Source organism: Mustela erminea, chromosome 11 (assembly GCF_009829155.1).
Source record: "Mustela erminea isolate mMusErm1 chromosome 11, mMusErm1.Pri, whole genome shotgun sequence".
Taxonomy (NCBI): domain Eukaryota; kingdom Metazoa; phylum Chordata; class Mammalia; order Carnivora; family Mustelidae; genus Mustela; species Mustela erminea.
The window spans coordinates 95,730,850-95,742,826 of NC_045624.1; the positions used below are offsets into that span (position 1 = coordinate 95,730,850).

Genomic DNA, 11,977 nt, shown 5'->3' on the forward strand with positions numbered 1-11,977 from the left:
ATGCACCCAAATCTGGTCTGGACTTTGGGTCTTCCTGTGTTCTGTGCCTTGCAGCAACGTTCAGCCTCCTGCCTGTTGCTCCAAATCAGCTAAAACCCCGGTGCTCTCTCCCCAGCAAGAATTTCATCCCTGGAGACCCGTTCCTCTCTGGAGCATCAGCTGTTAAGTTCTGATTCCCTCTGCTGTCCTCCACTGGCCTCAGACTCATGATCTATCTTCTCAGACTTTCTCTACCATATCTGTGGAAGTTCTGTTCTATAGTGAACTACTCCATTTCCAAAGAGAGAGGGAATTAACTCTATTTATGTTAATTTATTTCAGACACTGTATTAAGCTATCAAGTATTTTAGTGAAAATATGCCCATGATTTTACAGCAATTGCTATGATAATCTTATCTTAAATATTTTTATTTCATTTGTGTCATATTTTTCTATTAATATAGAGGTGACATATTATACATATGAATAGGGAAATTAGACATAAGACATTGGTGTTGTACATTTTCACTTGTGTATTTCTCCACTTTCTCCATCTGTAATCTTCACTCTCCTTCCCTGGTCACAGCCCTGCAGAATCAATAAGAGCTGTAGGTATGTGTCTTTTCCTTTGTTTATGCTTAAAAACTGTGTAAAATGTCTCCCTCTGGCAAGGACTGATTGGTTGCTTTGTATCAGCCTTCTACAGACAACAAATATATATCTAGACCAGATATATTAAAAATAAATATTTTTGAAAGGATCACAGAACTACCATGGCCTCAAAGATTTTCAGGGCAACAAAGTGAGAGAGAAGGGAAACTCGGAGGAGTTCAAATTGGCATTGTTTTCCCCCTGGAGTATTCGCTAACTTTAAATAATACAGGATTCATGAGATACAGAACACATTCCAAGGATTTGTGGAATGATGAATGGCAACAATGTTTGGACGTATCAAATGTAGCACTTGCAAAAATGTTGAAGGAACAACTTTAATATGGTTGTTAGAATGAAAATAACAATGATAGATAGACTAGATAAAATTTAAATTGTACATATATGCATTGTATGTGAACTTGCCTAAGTCCGGCAAGTCCACACAGGACGGCACCACCCATCTGTGCAGTATGAGCAACCTGCACACAGGTAGGTGTGGTCAGGCTAGCGAGGGGGACGGAGGGTCGGAAATGTCATTTCACACATTTGATGTTCCTTGAATCATTTGTAGTAGGAATATTTGTGAATCCCTTGAACATGAAAATGTACATTTGTAAATAAAATATTGTTCTTGAGGAAGCTTTCTATCTTCCTTTACTATTTTACTTTACTTTACTATTTTAGATGAGTCTGTGTTCCTATTGTTGCCAGAAAAGAAAAACCACTGAAATCTCAGTAATAGTATACTGGCATGGATGTGTGCAAGGTATGCTTTCAGCAACCTTGAGTCATACTTTCCTGTGGCTCATCCAACTAAGAGAATGTCTTTCTCTGAACAGTTAGATTTATCCTCACTGTGCGGTTTGCAGGTCTGAAGTACTTGCAAGACTGATCAGAAAAAAAAAAAAAAAAAATATATATATATATATATATATATATATATATATATATATATATGTATATATATAGATAGATTATCAGGATATCTAGAAATTATAGCAAGAATTGAAAAATGTAATCAGGGGTATTTCAAATATTTAGAATAGTTGAGGATGTTTGGACAGGAATAAAATGAATCAATGGTGTGAAAGGAAACCTATGTACTGTCTGTGAGAGAGGCTGACAGGCACTTGCCCAGAGACACAGGTCCGACTAAGACAAAAGCAAGGTGTGTTCCTGATGCTTTTGCATCCCAAGAGGAAAGGGAGCATGTGGAAGGTGTCTCTGTGGAGACATCTGTCTGAGCCCTGGATGGTCTCGTTGCCCCTCCTCTTCCTTCTCTGGTGGCCCGGACTGTCAGGACTGCACAGACGAGTGGGAATTGCGATGTCAGCCTATCGGAAATCTTCAGGGATGAAGACATTCTCTAGAGGGAGATGTGACCCAGACACCTGCAGGGGCCCCCATAAAATGGAGAAGCCTGCCAAAACTAATCAAACTTACTTTGATCCTATATTTCTTCTCTTGCTGTTGTAGTATGCGAGCTAATTTTATATAATCCAGGCAAAAGAGGTGCAGGGAAACTAGTATAAGAGGTCTGTAGCAGGAGTGAGGATGAGAAAAGCCAGCTCTAACCCTGGGGAGTAGGAGACCAGCCTGAGTCATCCCAGGGAGGGCAATCTGAGCTGCTGGACATGTGACCAATAGGTTCCAGGTGTGGAAATCAGGACTTCAGGCCCAAGGGCATGTGATGGCTTCTGTGCAGTTGTCCCTGAAAAAGGCCATGAAAGGTCCATGATTTGGTGCAAGGGCCTTTCCATGGTCAGGTCTTGCCCTCCTCGACCCTGCCTGGGGTTTGGCGTGGGGCTTGGGATGACTGAGGGGACATCAGCAGATGCAATGCCAGCAGAGACCAGACACTGGGATGTCGTGTGGAGAAGCGCCCAGATGAGGGAGCTCAGCCCCTCTAGAGAGCTCCGCTGGACTGAGAATTCATACTCCTGTGTCATTTGAGCCACTAGGTGTTGGATAGTTTGCTCAGCAACCATAGGTAACTCCCATGGGCTCCTTGCCCCATCCTGGACAGCCGCTGGCCCTGAGGGCTCAGTCCCATGTCTGCCCCACCCCCGCCACGGGCCGGCCTGCCTCCCAGAGAAGAGTCTGTAGTAAGCCCTGTGATCCTTTACAGAATGCAGCAACCCTGAGGCAGAGAAAAGATCTGATTATTCAGCTCTTGGGAGCGTGATCACCCCTCTGCCTCCTAGGCTGCCTGCCCTGGGAAATCTATATTTGCCAGACCCTGTGAACTCCTACCATGAGCCTTCAACACCATGAGCCTTCAACTCCCACCATGAGTCTTCAATAGTAACAAACTGCCTCATTCCACACTATGGGCTTCTGTGCTCAATCGAATTATAGCTGTCTTTGTGTGTTAACTAACCCATGGCGTGCCCCATCCCCCCAAGCTGTGACCTCTCAGAGAAGTGGCCGAGAGGGGGACGCAGAAGAGCCTTATGCCTACGGTCTCGGGTCCATCAGATGGGGAGCCCCTGCCTGAGAATAGCACAGGGCGTTGGCAGGAAGTGAAGCTTCATCTCAGGTAGGCAGATGCCACCTTGCCATCAATGGCTGATAGAAGACACGTAGCCCAGTGAGGAAATGATGAGGGCTCTGGTGTCCAGTGGTCTGGGTTTGAATCCTGGCTCTACTGCGTAGTAGCTTCGTGAGCTCAGTTCAGTTTCCTTACTCTTTATGTGCCCTAGTTCTTTCATTTGTGAATGGGGTTAATGACAATATGTACCTCCAAGGCTTGCAGTGAGGTTTGGGTAAGTCCACACATGCACAGCCCTGTCAACATCCACAACGGTAGACTCGAAGCCCAGAGCTCAGTACTGGGGTTGGGTGCCCTGTCCCCTCTGTGGGGTACAGTCTGCTGTGGTCTGAAAGCCTAGATGAGGCTGAAGAGAGCTGGGTTTCTCCCCCTCCCTGAGAGGGAGCCACACTGGCTTCCTGCACTTCCTGTTTGTTAAGAAAGCGTGGCCTCCCAGAGTGCCATGAGCATGTATCTGTACCCGATCTGTAGAGAGAACCTCGATTAAGTCATTATGAGCATAAACCAATGACTGTCTTGTCCAATTCAATCATTCAAGGCAAGCCTAAATGTAAACATTTTGTCTCATTGTTTTTTGGGAGGAAAATTATAGAAATACTGAGTTTTCAAATATTTCCTTTGACCAGTTAATTTGCCATTGGCACTACTTTCATTTCTATTTTCCTGTCTGAATTAGTGGTCTGGGTACATTTCCAACAATGGAGAATGAAAGTGACTGTGTGTCCTGTCCTCCAGGCTCTCTCAGGCAGAGGGAGGCCACCTGTTGAGTCTGTGGCCAGTGCAGACATAGACACGGTGGCACTGGGGGGTCCAGTCATGGCCATGCAGCCCATGCCAGTTCTGTGCCTTTGTACTCAACGGCAGCCTGTGGTCCCAACATCATCAAACCCGCCTATAGATGGTACACTCGGGTTCATAGCAGCGTACCAGTGAAACCACTGCTGATTTCAACCTCCCTAGTACTGTAGCCTGGAGACAGTGCCCACTTGAGCTTCCACTTTAAATTCTCATGAAAAGGTTCATAATAAATATTTGAACAAACAGAGAGAGCTTGTGTGTGCAGGTGTGTGTATGCGTGTGTGCTTCTACTCAAAGGGATTTGCCAACTGATATGGGGAAGGCAAACTGAAGGAGTGACGTGCTACATAGACCAAGTTCCTGAACCATACATCATGTTCCAGCTGCATTGCCCAGGAGATGCCACTGAACCACTGACTCTCAGACACATTAAGTTAGAGCCTATGAACTGAGAATGAAAGCCAAACTGGACAAAGACAGTAGCAGACAAGTCTCTTGTAAATACCCACTGGTTTTGTTCTGCAGGACGGTGTGTATGCTCTAATATTAATAAACCCCAGTCCTTGATATTTGTTCTTAACCTGCATTCCCTTGTATGGTTATTTCACAGAATTAAAGGCGCTATTATTATTATTTATGTTTCAGATTCAATTAGAGAGAGAGCTCTTTGGGCGACAGCATTCAGGGCGTGTTGTCAGAGGGTCATGTGGTGGGAGTTAATGTGCCCATCCTGCCAAAGAGGATGAGAAGATCATTCACTGGAGAGGCGGTAAATTACACAAAAAAAGAGAAGTTAAGGAAATAATACATGTCATAAACTTCACGCCAGTCAGCCTCCAAATTAGTGCCCAGGAACTCACCTTCGTTCATTAGTTCTTCCGGAACAGTGAGATAATGCTATTGTTCTTCCAGATGTAAATGTCGAGTCGTCTGTAAGAAGACCTTCGTAACAATTCTGTCCCGCATTTTGGCCAGCAAGCTCCATGTCCCGCTTTGTGCTGCATCCCCAGGACTGAACCGTCTCTTCCTTTCACTCAACGTCAGATGGAGGCACTGCCAAGGGACGGATTTTCATATAAACCCTTACGGGGAATACCATGACTCTGGAGGCTGAATTCTCCATCCAAGAGAAAGAGCAGATCCCAAGATCCAGGACGATGAAGGGATTCCTCCTGATCAGCAGAGTCTGAGCTTGCAGACAACTGGAAGATGACCTTTGTTTGATGACAGCTTTCAAAAGAGCCCCCACTTCATCTTGTGTCCAGAGCTTGTGGTAGAGCTCAGAAAAGGAAGAAATCCTTTGTCCTAAGAAGACAAGCACAAGGCAAAGAAGGGTAAGTGGCTGGCTCTCCTCAAATACTCTAGGATGCAGAGACTGGCAGAATGAGTCACTTTTGTTGGAATTGCCCTTCGAATCGTTGTGGTGGTGGGGATTTTGTGACAGACAGTATTGTGACCAATGTCGCCTGCCCCACTGCACCCACAAACCAGAAGACAAGTGGTTATATACGGATTAATGGATGTAATGAAGGAGGTAGAGAAAGGTAGGTAGAGAGAATACACGTGCATGAATTCTAAAGACTACAGATTCTCCTTTTAGAACTTGTGTCCACAAGGGGACCTTGGGAACCCTCTTTTTGACTCAAGGTAGGTCTTTGTTGCCATCATCCTGGGCAGATCACCATCTGGGCCAGGCAGGGGTACAGAGGCAGGAATAATGTCTATAACAGGGTGCATAGCAGCAAGCTTCAGTCATTGGTAGGAAATGCATCTTCTCCTGAACTTGAACCTTCAGGCTGCTGTCCACCATCTCTTTTCTCCGTTTCTTCTGAACCCAGTTGGCTGGGGCTGAGCCACTCATTAGCCCTCCTGGGAACCCCCAGGCTGGAGCTCAACAACCAATGTGGGCCAGGAGTTAAGATCTCAGTCCCTGGGATGGTGCAAGTGAGAAACAACTTCTCCCCACTGCAAACCATGGCCGCTGACGATCCATTTTATAGAAGAAAAACATCTTTTACTTGGTCAAGCCAACATTTTCCAAATTAATTTTTTGCCATAGACTTGTATTCCAGAAACGCCTCTTGTGCTCACAATCAAGTTTATTCTCATTCCCAAATGGGTTTCAACCTTTCCGCATCTGCTTTTCCGTATTCTCCACCTTCGTATTTCTTCTTACAAATCTGTCCACTGCCTGAGGTCAACCTGCAGAGATATGTTGCTTTCCCACAAACGCATCACATCTGTGGGGTGCTTAGGACTTCTTCATGGGTATCTAGCTTCTGTGCCACCCCAACATGACCTCTGCTTGACTGCGGAGACAACAATCACACTGACCTTGACCAGGGACCCACTGCCTCCTCCTTCCCATCACCTGCACTAGTTCTCTGAATCCTGAAGGTAGAGCTATTTGGCTGTGGTGTGTTCATCCCGATAGAACTCGCGATCATACTGTGTCTGAAGCTTCTTATGTTGATAAGCAAATAGCCTAGACTCACAGAGTCTCATAATAAAGGTTTCAGAATAAAGGAAAGAATATCATTTTGTACTGGGGTCGACACACTTCCCTCTTACCTTCCCAAACACGGGGCGTCATCATTTCTGACTCGGTCTCGAGTTCTTCCGAATGTTCTCCATTCCAATAGGCGGTCCTCTTCAACCTTGAAGTGTTAATACAAAACTTACAGAACTTCTTATTAACAGAGCAATGAGCTCCTTTTTAGTGTTTCCAAATGCTTCTTTATTCCATCTGGCCATGGGTTTCAAGATCCCATCTTCACAAATACAGACCACATTTATAATGCAATTTAACCAGAGGCAGGATGAAAGGTAAGCCAACAAGCAAGGCAACAGAACTTTTCCAGTGATCTCAAAAGAAGGAAAGGAAGTCAACAACAAGGACTTGATGATTTCTCATCCTGTTTATAGGGTATCCGGGCTGTTTTTAAGGAGAACATTGCACTCCATTTATGATTGTATAAATTATGGTTGAAGGCGCTTTTTGTTCCCTGTGGTTACTGCAGCTGCGTGTGACTATGTTGGGAGAAATTTGATATACTATTGACATTATTTTATGAAAGCCCCGTCAGGTTTTATTTGCGTAAATGATAGCTGAGAGACCCAAGTGGCTGTCACTTTCTGCAGAGAACATCAAAGGAAATAAACAGATGGGGGTGAGAGAGACCAATCTTGGACCAGACCCTAAAAAAGTGGAGGGAAGAGAAGAGAGATGCTAATTTCTGTCGTGTACAAATACTGCCTAATGAGAGCTTCATTCACCCTCATCAAACGTGCCTGAAGACTAGTCGGTGACAGCCACCACCGTTTTCAGGCTGGCCGCTGTGGAAACATCTGTAGCATCATCTTCAGTGCATCTGATTTCTTTCTAATTCCATGTTTTCAAAAGCGAGTTGTTTCTCCTTCGGTTCCGAACTGATGTGACTGCTATGGGACGTACACATGTGCTCTGGAAGGGGTACATGGGAATGTTTTAGAAATAAGATAATTAGCTGTTCTGGACACAGTTGCTTGATTCCAGATGTAGAGACAATTGCATTACACCCTCCGTGACAAGAGGTGTCCCGTTGCTAACCCTGGGAAGCCCCCTCTGCCCTGAGTGCTCAATGCTCTCTGATACCTGGCCTCAACCCTGACCACTTGGTATTTCTCCTACCATTTCGCATTCGCCCATTCTTCTCAGGACACCCCCAGCTGCCAGCCCCATCTGATTAATTTTCATTTCTGGTGAAAACACACTTTCTGCCTCCATGTCTTTAAGCCACCGGGGCTGAGAACAGTTTCCTACTGTGCGAGGCACTTCCTGCAAATTTCACCCATCCTTCAGATGGGGTCCAGAAACCCAGAATTCTCCCCATCTGGCATATTTGTCCCCTCACTGTTATCATCTTCATGATCCTGGCCACCCTGAACATCTTCATCAACAAACACAATGACAGCTGGGGGAATTCACTTTCAATGTCCTCATATTGCCACCATAAACCATAGAAAAGTCGAGATGAAAATCTCGTTTTTGTGGGGGCTGGAACTTATGGAGGTCAGATGACCCTTTTCAGAAGAAGAGACCAAATTAAACACACAAAGATCTTAGGTAAAGAAATAAACGTGAGTTTAGATGAGGAAAGACATCACAATGAATCGCAAATTTTAAGAAGCTTGCAAATAGTGGAAGCATTCCCAAATCCCGGTAAACCATGTACTGCTTTCATTAATAAACTACTGGAAACATCTGATACTTTTCTTCATCGTGTTCCCTACTCTTTGTGCCTTTATAGGCAATTATTTGGAGCATAGATTTGCTGCTGTTGTTTTAAGTAGATAGTAGTAGATAATTCAGTCTTCTTCTAGTATGGTTGATCAAAAAATATGAAGGAGAGTTTGGAATTTCCTTATTGGTAAAGTTGTGTAAAATTGCAGGGTTATGTTAAATTAGGAATAGTCTCCATCAGACCTCTCTGGGATATGACCTCTGAGACTTGGGAGAAATTCTATACTTGTATTTTGGACACCTTGTTCCCTATCCTTACCACACCTGTGAGCTGCCAGGCCTGGCAGCTGGTTGTGAATTGGCCATTGTGAATGACATTGTCACCAGCCTCCATCCCACCCCCAGCCACCATGCCCGGTGAGTCTGCAGAGTGCTGGGGGTGGTGGTCCTGGAACGCACCCCAATTCCAGCTCAACTAGCAGAGAACTAAGGCTACAGGAATGCAATGGCAAACCCCAAACCAATAAACCCAGACTCCTGCATCCCCACGTAAGCGTTCCTTAGCTGAGCCCCTAATGCCCAGACCCAACACAGTAGCATGCTACAACTCCTGCAGGAGTGTGAGGGACATCTAAAATGTCTTACTTGCCCAGATATATGTGTACACTTGTGAGCAATTGCTGGGGCCACTCCCAGGGCCTGCAAAGAGGCAGCTGGAAGGGAGAGGTGCCCAGAAGCCTAAGCATTGCGGGCAGGTCAGTAAATCCAGCACGGAAGCCTGGGAGCCCCTCCTGCACACCCCTGCACAAGAGTGTTAGACAGACTGTCCTGCAGCTCTGGGTCCCCCCTTGCTGGCTCCTGCTCAGGGATGCATTAGCCAGAGCCCAGAGCCCCACCTCCAAACCCCTCCCCCGTGGCCCTCACTTCCCAGATTGGCAGCAGGTAATGTGACTCGGGGTCTGCAGGCCGTCTCTGTGACATCCTTTTCTTTGCCTCTCTTCCCTGTATCCCTGGCAGCAAAAGCATCTCCCTTCTGCGTCAGGCCCGCCCTGCTTCTCTTGGGGGAGCTACGGGGGCACCTGCTCAGCCCTTCTCTGTTCAGTGGGGATTCCAGATAAAGCACCGTCTATACTGTCTTATAAAGCCTGTTTATTTTTGCATTTGCCTATTGATAACTGTGCCTGCGACTTAACTTTTAATAAAGATGCTCAGAAGGAAAATAAAATGGGTAGGTGGTCTCTTTTCCCCCTGAGCACCTACCCTGCCCCTACCTATCTGTGTCTAGTGAGATGCACAGGAAAGGTGCCCCAGGCCACAGCCCCGAGACAGCACCCTGGCAGGATAGGGGGTGTTATCAATCCCGTACGTCCCAGCTGGTAACAATTTGAACACCTGGAAGCACTTATTAGCGGATAACTCTGCTCTAGGTTGTCAATTAAAATATGTTGCCTTATTCTGCAACACAGTGCCTGCTCCACCAAAGCCCAAACATGGCTCTGTCTCTGAGATCTTGTCGCATTTTTTTGGAATATCCATGGATGATTCTTAATCGGTTGTTTGAATTGTGACATTTCTCTTTTATTTTTTATAAGACGTTCATGTATTATTTTTTCTAGAACTGTAACAATCTCATACAAAGATGTCAGGCAGGAAAATTAACTTCTGTGCAGGGGAGAATTCATTAGCTGGCCCAGTGTCTGTGGTGCGTTGCCGTCTGTATCCTCTCAAAATGAGCAAGCGAAGTAAATTTCAGTCTTTCTCACAGTTGCTTGTAATGCTAAAGCAATCTAAAATGCTCTGTGTGCAAATCATAAAATATTTGAAAAAAAAAAACCGAAGAGCCATGTTGGTCATAAGGTGTTTCTAATGAGTAATAGAATAGAGCTAATCCTTACACACCTGGAAACCAACTTTAAATTTGATTCATTTAAATTCAACACCATTATTTTTGTAGGTAGATAGGAAGAGAAACCACAATGCTTTGTCAAACGATTTAAGACTGCTTTAAGTTGCAATTGCCATCATTTCCTGATTTGGAGATACCAGTGACAGAATAAGAAAGAAAGTTTATAAATGTTGCTCTTCTCAAGGTGGACCCTTGTTTCAACTGAGAGAAAGAAGTTCCCCAGCAAAACCAGGAAATCCAGCTCAGGGCCCCATCATGTATCAACAACTTGTTGAAACAAGTGTGTCAAATGCAGATTTCTGGGGAGAAAAATAAGGGAAAAAAGAGGGTGGTAGTTAGGACTTGAGCACAATTTCAGGCATGACATTGAGATTTCGGACCTCTAATTTCAACTTCCCCTAATTCAATTTTGCATGTCTTATCCTAAGAAATATATATATACATACATATATATATACACATATATATACACATAAATATACACATATATATACACATATTTATGTATATATATATTTTTATCTTTAAATATATATTTTTATCTTTTAATATATATATTTATCTTTAAATAAATAAATAGATATTTATTTATTTAAAGATTTTACCCATTTATTCATGACAGAGAGAGAGACAGAGGGAAGAGCAGATTCCCCACTGAGCAGGGAGCCCGATGCAGGACTTCATCCCAGGACCCTGGGATCATGACCTGAGCCGAAGGCAGACCCTTCACCGACTGAACCCAGACACCCTTATCCTAAGATATTCTATATGAAACAAATACGTTATCGCTATGTCCGCTGATGTATGATCAGGTTTATTCAAGGACAGGAAGGAAATTTCACAGGAATGTGAGCAAATTCTTGACATAAAGTGACTCCTTTCTACTAAATAAAGTAAGAAGGGTGCAAATCACTACATTACAAAGCAAAATGTAATTTTCTGGGTAGTGGAACACGCTGGGAGTCACCGCCGAGCAGAGTGGAGTGATGGAGGTCACGCACTTGAGTAAATCTCAGAAGGGCCTTGTGAAAGCGGCGACTGAGCCAGGCCTGGAACTGAGAGAAGGGGAGGCGGGAGAGCAGACAGAGGAGAGGCGATCACCGTCCAGAGACGGAAGCTGAGCTGGCAAAGCATGACGTGCGCCACGGGCGTACAGGCGTCAGGCTTTCTAGAATCACATAAAGAGGATGCAGCTAGGTGTAAGTGCTGACGTCCCATGCGTGCTGGGGGACAAGGGCTGAAACGAGCCGTTGCATTAACTAGAGACAATCCAGAGAGCCCGGATTCTGCAGTATTGCAAAAACCATTAGCATTAACCCCATCTGAGAGGGCAGCGGGTCCTCCCTCTGTCCCTGCTCTGCTAAACATGGCCCGTTGCGCACCGGGTTCTTCACACCGTCTCTGCAACGCCGGGCCCCAGGGAAGTTCTCCTGAGTCCTACTCCGTGTACAATTTCTTACAACCACTATTACCTGACTCCCCAGGTAGTCAGGTTAGCCCCGTCTCCTTTAGAATAGCCGACCTGCTTTTGCGTTCGCTTTCTTCCCGAGTGAGGAGGGGTCTGGACGGCACGGAGTCCACGGCGAGCAGGGGCGCAGACAGTCTGCTCAGGGTCTGTGACGCAGCCACCTACGAGACCCAGACCCTTCCTCCCAGCCGCTTGGGTGGCGGCGTCTGTTGGCCGGACACGGGACCCGCGGGAGGAGCTGGTGCGGTTCTCCTGCTGGTCCGGAGCCTGGAGTACCGCCGTGCGGTTTACCTGGTATTTCTGTGTGTACACAGATCTTCGTACAGAGTGTGACGCGGGCACCTGCTTCAGCTTTGCTGTTTGGGGTTCCCGTTCTGTGAGAGTCCGTCTGGCTGAGGG

The 11,977-nt window shown here is 45.6% G+C and overlaps 1 long non-coding RNA gene across 1 annotated transcript; it reads right to left on the reverse strand.

Moving 5' to 3' along the window:
* Positions 1-2,103: 2,103 nt before the first annotated feature.
* LOC116569508 lies at positions 2,104-11,697 on the reverse strand. Its single transcript, XR_004277061.1, has 4 exons — positions 11,583-11,697; positions 4,843-5,287; positions 3,374-3,649; positions 2,104-2,344 (listed from the first exon to the last, which is right to left on the reverse strand). It is a non-coding gene; the product is annotated as an uncharacterized LOC116569508 (long non-coding RNA).
* Positions 11,698-11,977: the final 280 nt, after the last annotated feature.